We start from the raw sequence: 10813 nt of genomic DNA, 5'->3' as shown, positions 1-10813 counted from the left end.
ATAAATCACTTACAAATACATATTGCCATAATATGCCGAAATGAAACATTAATTATTATTAATACACTTATATATGATTTAAATACAATATTAATCATTTTGGATTCAATTCATGAGTTTTATAAGATGCATTTAAATTAATGTTTGTAAAGACAAATAGTTTAATCGGTTCAAGCCAGGTGCCAGATTTTTATATTAATATATTTTACATGTAGCTACATTTTTTCTAAATAATCCTATGAATAAGAGAATATTATGTTTATAAATATTGTACTTATATATTCCTCGTGTCTAAACCAAGTCTGTTTAATTAAGTTTGTACCTGTATTATGAAATGTTTTATACATATGAATGATCTATTAGAAATAAGAGCAAAGTCTATATGTAAATCCAAATAAAAATATTTTCGATACACTGTTTTATTTAGTATTATTAATATATAAAGCGAATATAAATATATTTTATTTGATATTGGAAATGATGAAAATAAACGATAATTTATTTGTAATAAAAATCACCTCACCATAAAAAAAACCTCTTCTTTGCATTTAATGTGATGTAAACCAAATGTGGCTTATATCGATAATTTGTTAAAGAAAGATAGGAAAAGTCTCACGCTTTAGGTGCCAGTTCAGGGATTGTAAAACGTTGTAACGGAAAAACACCCTTTTAAAATTATTTTCATGTCAATCTTGCCAGGAATTGAACCCGAGACCTCAAGTGTGATAGTCAAATGCTCTAACCACTACACCACGATTTGAACAATCAGGTAAATTTTTCGGAATAAGGTTTTTCCGTCCAGTTTTTTGTATGATTTCTTCCAGTACAAACTATTCGCTATGGGGCGAATTGTTATTCCAGTAATTTAATCTCCTTAAGTTTAAACTGTAAGAGCAGATAGTCAAATAAACTTTAAAAGGAAAGGTCTAATACTTAAATACAATATTTCAAATGATCTATTGACCTTTATTTACTACCCTATGTTACATGTGTGCTATCTGCGACCAAAGCGGCATTCAGTGTGATAATAATAATTATCTGTGTTATGTATTATAGCAACACTGAGTAGGTACTTGTCTGGATAAATATGATCTGTGCATAAGTGTAAAGTCAAAGTGTTTTTACAACAATAATAAAGAGTACTTGATAATGACCCAACATGGGATAACTTAGTGTATCATTAATTATTCAAACATTACATTGGCGACGAGGAAAATGGCACTAAGATTTAGTGAATATGGCCCAGGTAAAACCTGGAGCCATTATATCGACAGATTTTGTTTTGCTCTGGAAGCAAATCAAATACTAGAAGAAAATGTCAAAAAGGCCAACCTGTTAGCAAACTGTGGAGAAGAAACCTACGACCAGTTAGTAGCGTTAATATTACCTAAAAACATCAGAGAAGTTACATTTGAAGAAATTCTGCATGTATTAAACAAACACTACAATAAAGAGCCTAACGAAATCATACAATCTTACAAATTTCACAACCGGCAACAGAAAGTTGAGGAGTCAATAAATGCCTACATTATAGAGTTAAAAAAAATAAGTAAGCATTGTAATTTCATGGATTTACAAAGGACATTAAGAGATAGATTGGTTTGCGGCGTGAATGACAAAAATTTGCAACAAGACTTATTAACGAGAGAGAAATTAACTTATGAAAGAGCAGTAGAAATCTGTCAAGCTTTTGAAAGTGCAAAAAGGGGCTTGAAGACAATACATCTTTCAACCTTGAGCAGTGAAGATAATAGCGAGCCGATGGAAATAAACAAAATAAGTGTGAATAAGAAAAATAATATGCAGATATATGAGTGTAAACATTGTGGAAAGAAACATAGAGGCGAGTGCCGTTTCAAAGAGGCAATTTGCAGGTTATGTATGAAAAGAGGACACATACAAAGAATTTGTTTTAAAAATAAATATAATAATAATAATGTAGAGGAAAACGGCGATGACATGTGTGGCGTGTATCATGCATGGGGGAGTGCAAAGGTGACTCCATATTATGTAACACTCGGTATAAACGGAGTCAAGGTGGATATGCAAGTAGATTCAGGAGCTAGCGCATCCATCATAAGTTACACATATTATCGAGAGTTGTGGCCAAAGAGAGGACCTGAATTGAGGCCCAATAATGCCAAACTCCAAACCTGGACGAAAAGTAGATTAGAGATTATGGGAGAGATGTTGGTAGAAGTCCAATATAATGGAAATAAACAGATGTTAACTCTGTTAGTAGCAAAAGGAAGTGGGCCGAGTCTACTTGGACGAGCATGGTTTGCAGACTTGGGAATCACAGTTGAAGGAATTCATGAGATACACAATATCACAACAGACAGACTGCTTCTGGAAGATATAAAAAAAATGTATAGAGATATGTTTAATGAAGGATTGGGAAAGTATAAGGGACCGAAAGTGTCAATACAATTACTAGAAGGAAAGTCTACACCCATATTCATGAAATGTAGACCCACACCACTGGCGCTAAGAGAAAAAATTAATACTGAAATAGACAAAATGACGGAAGATGGAATATTAAAACCAATAACATATTCAGAATGGGCGACGCCCATAGTACCAATTGTTAAACAAGATGGTAGTATAAGATTATGTGGGGATTATAGATGTACTATCAACAAAGCAACTAATTTAGATACATATCCTTTACCCACAATAAATGAAGCATTATCAACAATAGCGGGAGGTAAAATCTTCACAAAATTAGATTTAGATAGAGCATATTTGCAAGTGGAAGTGGATGATGAGACAGCCAAATTGTTAACATTAAATACACCTAAGGGACTATTTACAATGCATAGGTTACCTTTTGGAGTTAAAACATGTCCGGGCATATTTCAAAGATTAATGTCCACATCACTAGCAAATATAGAGGGCGTATCAGTTATGTTAGATGATATATTAATATCAGGAAAAGATTGGAATGAACATAATCATAGGTTGGAGAAAGTGTTGAAAATCCTACACCAGAATGGACTGCACCTTAATGAAAAAAAATGTTTATTTGGAACAAATAGAGTTAAATATCTAGGATATCTAATTGATGATAAGGGAATACACCCAACGGAAGAGAAAGTAAAATGTATACAGGTGGCACCAACACCTCGTAATACTAAGGAACTTAGAGCATTTTTAGGTTTATATACATTTTATGAAAGATTTATTCCAGAAAAATCAGATACATTAGAGCCATTATACAGATTGTTAGACAACAACAAGGAGTGGAAGTGGACAAAAAAGGAACAGAATGCATTTGAAGAAGCCAAAAAAAAATTAACAGGAGAGTGCACCTTGGTTCATTATGATAGTAATAAGCCTTTGGTATTGTGCTGTGATGCAAGTGAATATGGTGTTGGAGCTATTTTGTCACATGTGATGCCAGATGGAAATGAAAAGCCTATAATGATGGCATCTAGAACGATGCACATACATGAACGAAGATATGCTCAAATAGATAAAGAGGCATTGGCGATAATGTTTGGGGTACAGAAGTTTCAGCAATTTCTATATGGAAGAGATTTCAAAATAATAACCGATCATAAGCCTTTGTTAGGTATTTTCAATGCAGAAAAACGAATGCCAGAAGTATTATCACCTAGAATGTTGAGATGGGTTTTGACTCTAAATAATTATAGTTATTGTATTGAGCATCGACCGGGAAATAAGATTGGCAATGCGGATGCTTTAAGCAGATGGCCGGTAGAACAAGAAATAAAAGAACCAGGAGATCCAGCAGAAGTCTTACTTTTGGAAGATACTCCAACAACATTCCCATACGATTGTAGAGATATTGCGGAAGCCACTCGTAAGGATAAAGTGCTATCAAAAGTATATTATAACGTATTAAAAGGATGGCCAGAAAACGTTGAACAGGAAGCCAAAGTGTATCATAAAAAAAGGGATGGATTATCTATTCAAAGAAACTGCTTGTTGTATGGTAGTAGAGTCATCATACCATTGTCAATGAGAAGCAATCTATTAAAATTATTACATGAATCACACGATGGCATCGTCATATCCAAAGCAATAGCAAGAAGTTATTTCTATTGGCCAGGGTTAGACGCTGATATTGAGAAAACAACGGGCAGATGTGATATTTGTCAAGAGCAAGGAAAGCAACCTAACTCAATCAAACATCAGTGGATTACACCAAGTAAACCATGGGCAAGATTGCATATAGACTTTTTTGGACCTTTTGCAGGTAGGCAGTTTTTAATTTTGGTAGATGCCTACAGCAAATGGCCAGAAATTAAAATTGCTAAAGACGTATCAAGTAATACAGTAATTGCTACGTTAAGGGATATTTTTGCAACGCAAGGGTTGCCAGAAACTTTGGTATCTGATAATGGTACAGCATTCACATCGGAGGTATTTGGTAGCTTCCTAAAAGAGAACAATATCAGACATGTGAAGACAGCACCTTACCATCCAGCAACGAATGGACAAGCAGAGAGATACGTCCAAATCTTTAAATCAAAGTTAAGAAAAATGAGTAATTTACCATGGTCTGTAAAGTTGCCGCGAATATTATATAATTTGAGAACGACACCAAATACAAGCACAGGGAAAACACCCGCAGAAATGTTAAATAAAAGACAATTTAGAACAAGATTTGATAAGTTTCATCCACATGCAGATATTACTAAACAGACATTCCAAAAAGAATATAATCAAAATGTGGAAATACGTGATTTTAATGTAAATGAAAAAGTGTGGGCCAGACAGTACGGAAAGTCTAATAAATGGAGTAAAGGAGTTATATCAAAAATTATTGGTACGTCTAATTATGAAATAAAACTAGATAATGGCGACACACAAAGAAGGCATGTAAATCAATTAAAACATGGAGAAGACAATGAGGTCCAGGAAAATGCCAGAATGGAGGAATTTAAACCTCAATATAGTAGAGAAGAAGAAGAAGAGGAAGATGATATGGTGGAGATCCCTCCGCAGGAGAGGTGGGCAGATATTATAGGAATTCCAAGCACCTCAGAAGAAGCAAACATGCAAGCAGGGAAGGCATTGAAAAGAATGCGAAGTATAGAAGAATCGGAGGTAGCCCAAGGTAGTGACAAACTACCAAGAAATGAGGCACCGGAAATTTATATGAAATGAAGAACATTTATGTTATGATTTATTGTTTTATTTGTTTATTGTGTTATTAGATTATGGTTAGCTTGTTACTAACTTAAATGGAAAGGTATGTTATGTATTATAGCAACACTGAGTAGGTACTTGTCTGGATAAATATGATCTGTGCATAAGTGTAAAGTCAAAGTGTTTTTACAACAATAATAAAGAGTACTTGATAATGACCCAACATGGGATAACTTAGTGTATCATTAATTATTCAAACATTACAATCTGTCATATTTTTTCTCATTTGAATTTTTTTTAAATTAAAAAATCAGTTACTATAATATATTATTGTTACCATAGTAAATTTATCTCTTCATTAGTTTTTAAGACAATATTTTTCAACATGTAATGTTACCCCAAAATTCATTTTTTAAGATAATACTTTTTAATTCCTTTAAATGTTTCATTTTTGAATATTATTCGTAATTTATTTAGGATAATTTACATAGTGCCATTTTTGTTAATATCTCATCAAGGGGGCTATTAGCATCCCAACACACCTTACTGAGAACCTAGGCGGTTAGGATTCTAGTTCCCCATTTCCAATAAGGGTAAATTTTAATCATGATATAGGAGTTAGATTACCACATGTCTTACAGCTACATAGCCCATGGACGTGAAATTTAGCTCACGATCTGCACAAAAAATGAGTAAGAAGTATTTTTAATTTATAAATGATTGATTCCAAATATAATCTAGATTACCTAGCGGTCCGGCAGCTACAGTGCATGTGGGAGGTTAAAATTATATGGTATTTATTATTTGCTCTCAAAAATTTTAATGACAGATATTTATAGATTACCTTAAATTGAATTATTTTTTCATCATCATCATTACCTTGCTGCATCTAATGGTGCATAGGGTACTTGCATTGGTGGACAATCGCAGCATTTCTTGATCATTCTTGTTACATGAAGGCAAGATGATCAGTCTTACGCTTTAGGTGCCAGTCGAGGGGCTATGAAATATTCTACTGTAAAAACATCGCTAAAACTAATTTTTCATGTCGGGAATCGAAACCGGACCTCTTGCATGGTAGGCAAGCGTGTCGACCATTACACTACGAGGCAGATAAACATTTTTACATTGCTAAAATAATTAAGCTGTATCCTGAATGACAAAGTATGTCTTATTATTGTGGATAAATTATAAAGCGCCAAGATTCATGAATATTGATTTTAATTTGTATTATGGATAACTGATATAGCGCATCCGATATCCAAATAACCAAGGACTTCTGTCTCAGTTGATCGACCTTTCTAGGTCGATCAACTGAGGCTTGTATGTCCGATAAAACGAAGCCCGGAGTGCTGATTACATGAGCGGAATGTAACAGCTGGGGTTAGCAAACTGTTGCCTGCTAGTATATTTATCATTACTATTTCAAATTTTAGAACGTAATGGGCGGTCTCTATAATCAGAATATGAAATATATATAGGTAAGAAGAATTTCTTATGTATTTATACTACATTATATTTATTATAACGGTTTGTGCATAAATCTGGCACAGTAGAAAACTCAGATTAGAGATAGAAAATAATTCAAATACCGAGTACATTGTATTAATATATGTCAATGAGTATCTATATCTTACAAAAGATTTTTATTATGGAATTATAATATAATTCTATGATTTTTATCCTAAAAATATTATTTTCTGTTCAAAGAAGCTAGTATAATATATTTTATTAAATTATATACAAATGTACCATAAGAGGCCAGCATCTCGCTTGCATATTAAATATATTCCTGTCGCCTGTTTTATTAATTCAGTGGAGTATAATGAAAAATAAATAAAAAAATAACACTAACGCGTCATTTTAAATCGGGATGTTCATTGTGTTATTGTGTTGGTGTTCATGTTTGTGTGACTTTTGACAGTAAGTCAAAAAATATCTACATTAATAATTATAATTTTGGATGGTAAAATGGTTTTTGGATAAAATAAATGTGCCAAAACCAAAATAAAATATTTTTTGGTCATTTCTTTTGTTAAATATTCTAAACTTTGGTGAAATTATTATTTTTTCAATTACTTAAGGTTCTAAGTTGACTCTTAATATTCGTGTTTGTATTATTGGCATTTGAGAATTAGAGATGACCGTATGCCGATTGATTGAAAAACTCATTTTGTAATTTTTTACTCCACCGACTAATTTCATAAATGACATTGTCGTTTTGACCCATAGTTTTAAACATTTCTATCGATGACAAATAATTAAGATCAGAGTTGTGTAAAAAACGTTACTTCGATCAGCGGCACAAATACTTATATTAAAATAAATTATCATCGATCATTTCTAGTTTCACTTGAATATTGTAAATGAAGCATTTTAATATGATTTAAATTAATCTTAAATCTGAATTTTGTTCCAAGGATGGCGGTCCAAAACCCGTAAGATACAGGCGCCTTCTAGAGCCGAAGTTGAAAAATTTCAAAATGATGACATAAAAATAAAAGATAAAGTTTAAAGCGCGGTCAATCGTAAACTGATAGAGGAGTGTGGAGAAAGTATGAGCATTGATGATATGTGGGATTGTTTGAAAAAAGTATGTGTGAATCAGCAACGGAAGTATGCGGTGTGGCAAAATAAGGAAGAAAGAAAGGTGATGCATGGTGGGATGATGGAATAAAAAACTCGTTCAAGAAAAGAAAAAATCTTGGTTAAACTTGTAAACAGTAAGTCGAATGGATGCCAGTAAGTATGCCGCATTAAAAAGTGTTTATATTGAACGTAAGAAGATAGTAAAACAGGGTGTGTATGAAAGATAGAAATTTCTGAAAGAAAGTGAGGGAATAAAAATGACAAAAAATTTCCAAGAAAATATTCTGGAAAGCAGTTCAAAATTCCCAAAAAAGTAAGGATAGCGAATGTACGACAGCAGTAATAGGAAACGATGGACAAGATGGAAGGAATATTTTGAGGAGGTGTACGAAACGCACACAGGAAATATAGCCAATGTACCACCTTCTCAAGTAAACTTAAATGCAGGTGATGATGCGAAAGAGATAAGTATGGAAGAAATTAAAAGTGCTGCCAAGTATATGAAGAATGGAAAAGCGCAAGGTTATGATAACATTATTACAGAGTTTATGGTCGAGAAATAATTTTTGAATAGCTACATAAGCTTTTTAACCTGTGTTAAGAGGAGGAATACACTCCCCCTGATTGGAGGAGAGCTGTTGTTATGCCTCTATACAAGGGAAAAGGCTCCAGGGTGGATTGCGGAAACTATAGAGCTATCAGCCTTTTGAGCGCTGTTGGAAAGATTTATGTCAGAATACTGATTGAGAGAGTAAGAAAAGAGACTAAAGATAGAGTGTGGGACATACAAAGTGGATTTATGGAATGGAAGGGGATGTATGGATCAAATAACTGCTCTGCGAAATATGACAAAAAAGTTTCTGGCCAAACACCAGAAACTTTTCTGCGCATTTGTCGATCTGAAAAAGGCATTTGATAGAGTTGACAGAGGGAAATTGTGGAAGGTTATATTGGAGTATAGAGTGAATAGTAACCTGACAAGGGCTATTGCGTTTCTGTACAAGGACAGCACAGCATGTGCAAATGTGAATGGGTCATTCACATTGTGGTTTAACATTCCTAAAGGAGTCAAACAGGGATGTGTAATGTCACCATGATTGTTCAACATATACATCGATAACTGTATGAAAGAACTGAAAGATATAAGAATGGGAGCAAAAATTAGCGGTTTAACTGTTAACTGTCTTCTGTATGCGAATGATGCCATGTTTCTTGTTAGCAGCAAACAAGACCAGCAATTCTTGGTAACAAAAGTCTACGATGTATGCAAGAAAAGCGATTTGCTTATGAATGTTGATAAATTGAATGTAATTGTTTTTGAGAGGGATGAAAATATAGATCAGTGTGAACGGAGATATTCTGAATCAGGTGGAAGAATTTGCGTATCTGGGAAGTATGTTTACTAGGGATGGAAAGACTGAGAAAGATAATGAAAGGAGGGTGAGTGCCGGGAACAGGGTGAACGGTGCACTGAAATCTACTTTATTTATTTAGTTCTATGTAACATAGTCTAATATATATTTACAACACAATATTTACATCTATACTTATTCTAACATTATTTATCACTATTATACACTTAGTATCCTAATTTATAATATAAACTGTTTCATATGTACATTTTCATTAATTATATTCACTATTTACACTATATACTACCTAATTTTTTTCACATATATACTTTTTACATTTAATTTTTAATATATTTACATTAATTTCATTTTTTATGGTAAACAAATGTTTATCGCAGGGGGCTAAACTAGCAGTTCACAATGAAGTTCTAGTGCCAACTCTAATGTATGGGAGCGAAGTACAGAATTGGAAAAATGATGATGAAAGTAGGTTAAATGCTGTTGAAATGCGATCCCTCAGTCAAATGTGTGGAAAAACGATATATGATAGGTGCACAAATGTCGAGATCCAAGAACTGTGTAAAGCTGAGATATGCACTATCGACAGACTCAAGAAAGGGGTGCTGCGTTGGTTTGGACATGTAGAGCGAATGGACAACGAAAGAACGGCTAAAAGGACCTACGTTGCAAATGTTGATGGATGCAGAAAACGAGGAAGGCCGAGAAAGAAATGGCACAAGCAAGTCCATCAAATACTTTAAGATGGAGATATCAAAAGTAGAAATAATCGGCGTGCGTGTAAAAGAAAGAATAATCGGCATGCGTGCAAAAGAAGATGTACGAATGTAGAGGAAGCGAGGTCAGTATGCCAAGATAGAGTGATTACATTACACTTTTTTTTTTACATTACATTTTTTTTTTTGCACCACAACAGGCCAGGAGCCCTAATTACAGTGGTGAATTACATCACAGAGCACCCAGGCTTGAGAAAAATCACATTTTTATTTTTTTGTGTTCTCACCGGGAATCGAACCCGGAACCTTCCGTGCGTGAGTCAAGCGTCTTATAGCGTTCTATCCTCTCAGCCTACCCCTACGGGTAAATGGCGTGATGGTTTGTTTGTTTAAATAAATGAGTAATATTTATCACGTCTGAACAATTAAAATAATAACATAGTCAACAAAACTTGCCATTTTTAAATAACTTTAACTTAAAATATTATTTTGAAGGCTCGATAGAAATATAACATTAGGCGTCACTTTAAATAGAAAGAAATTTTTAAATAATTAAAAATATGTTTTTCGTCGTCAAATATTTCGATTTGATTTTCTTTCAGGCGTATCAAATGGTTACAACACTAATATTTTTGTTGGTAATTCGTTTCCGGTAATTTGTTCATCTATCGATCGCATTCGTGTTGCGCCTTTCGCCATATTTGGTTTTTGTCCGGACTGGAGTTATCTGCGTTCTGCTTCTCGCCGCGACATTAATAATTGTTAAGCTCATCTCTGGTATTTTTAATTTCTTCTACTTCTAAAGGTAAGTTCAACATCTATTTAAGCTGCTTTTGATTATTTTAAATACCCGCGCAGTAAACAATGCTACTAGATTTCTACTCAATGAGCAAAACAAATATTTCCTTTGTTTGACGCCATTTTGACGTTGATCGTGTTTTACAATTATTGCTCCCAACTTTCTCCGGTAAACCTCGCAATTGTTACGTTCGTTCTTATTTTTGTGTTCACAGATCAATC

The sequence above is a fragment of the Micrasema longulum genome, unplaced genomic scaffold (genome assembly GCF_059751315.1).
Source record: "Micrasema longulum isolate JH-2025_06_02 unplaced genomic scaffold, ASM5975131v1 h1tg001155l, whole genome shotgun sequence".
Taxonomy (NCBI): Eukaryota; Metazoa; Arthropoda; class Insecta; order Trichoptera; family Brachycentridae; genus Micrasema; species Micrasema longulum.
Note: the sequence above shows the minus strand (reverse complement) of the source record.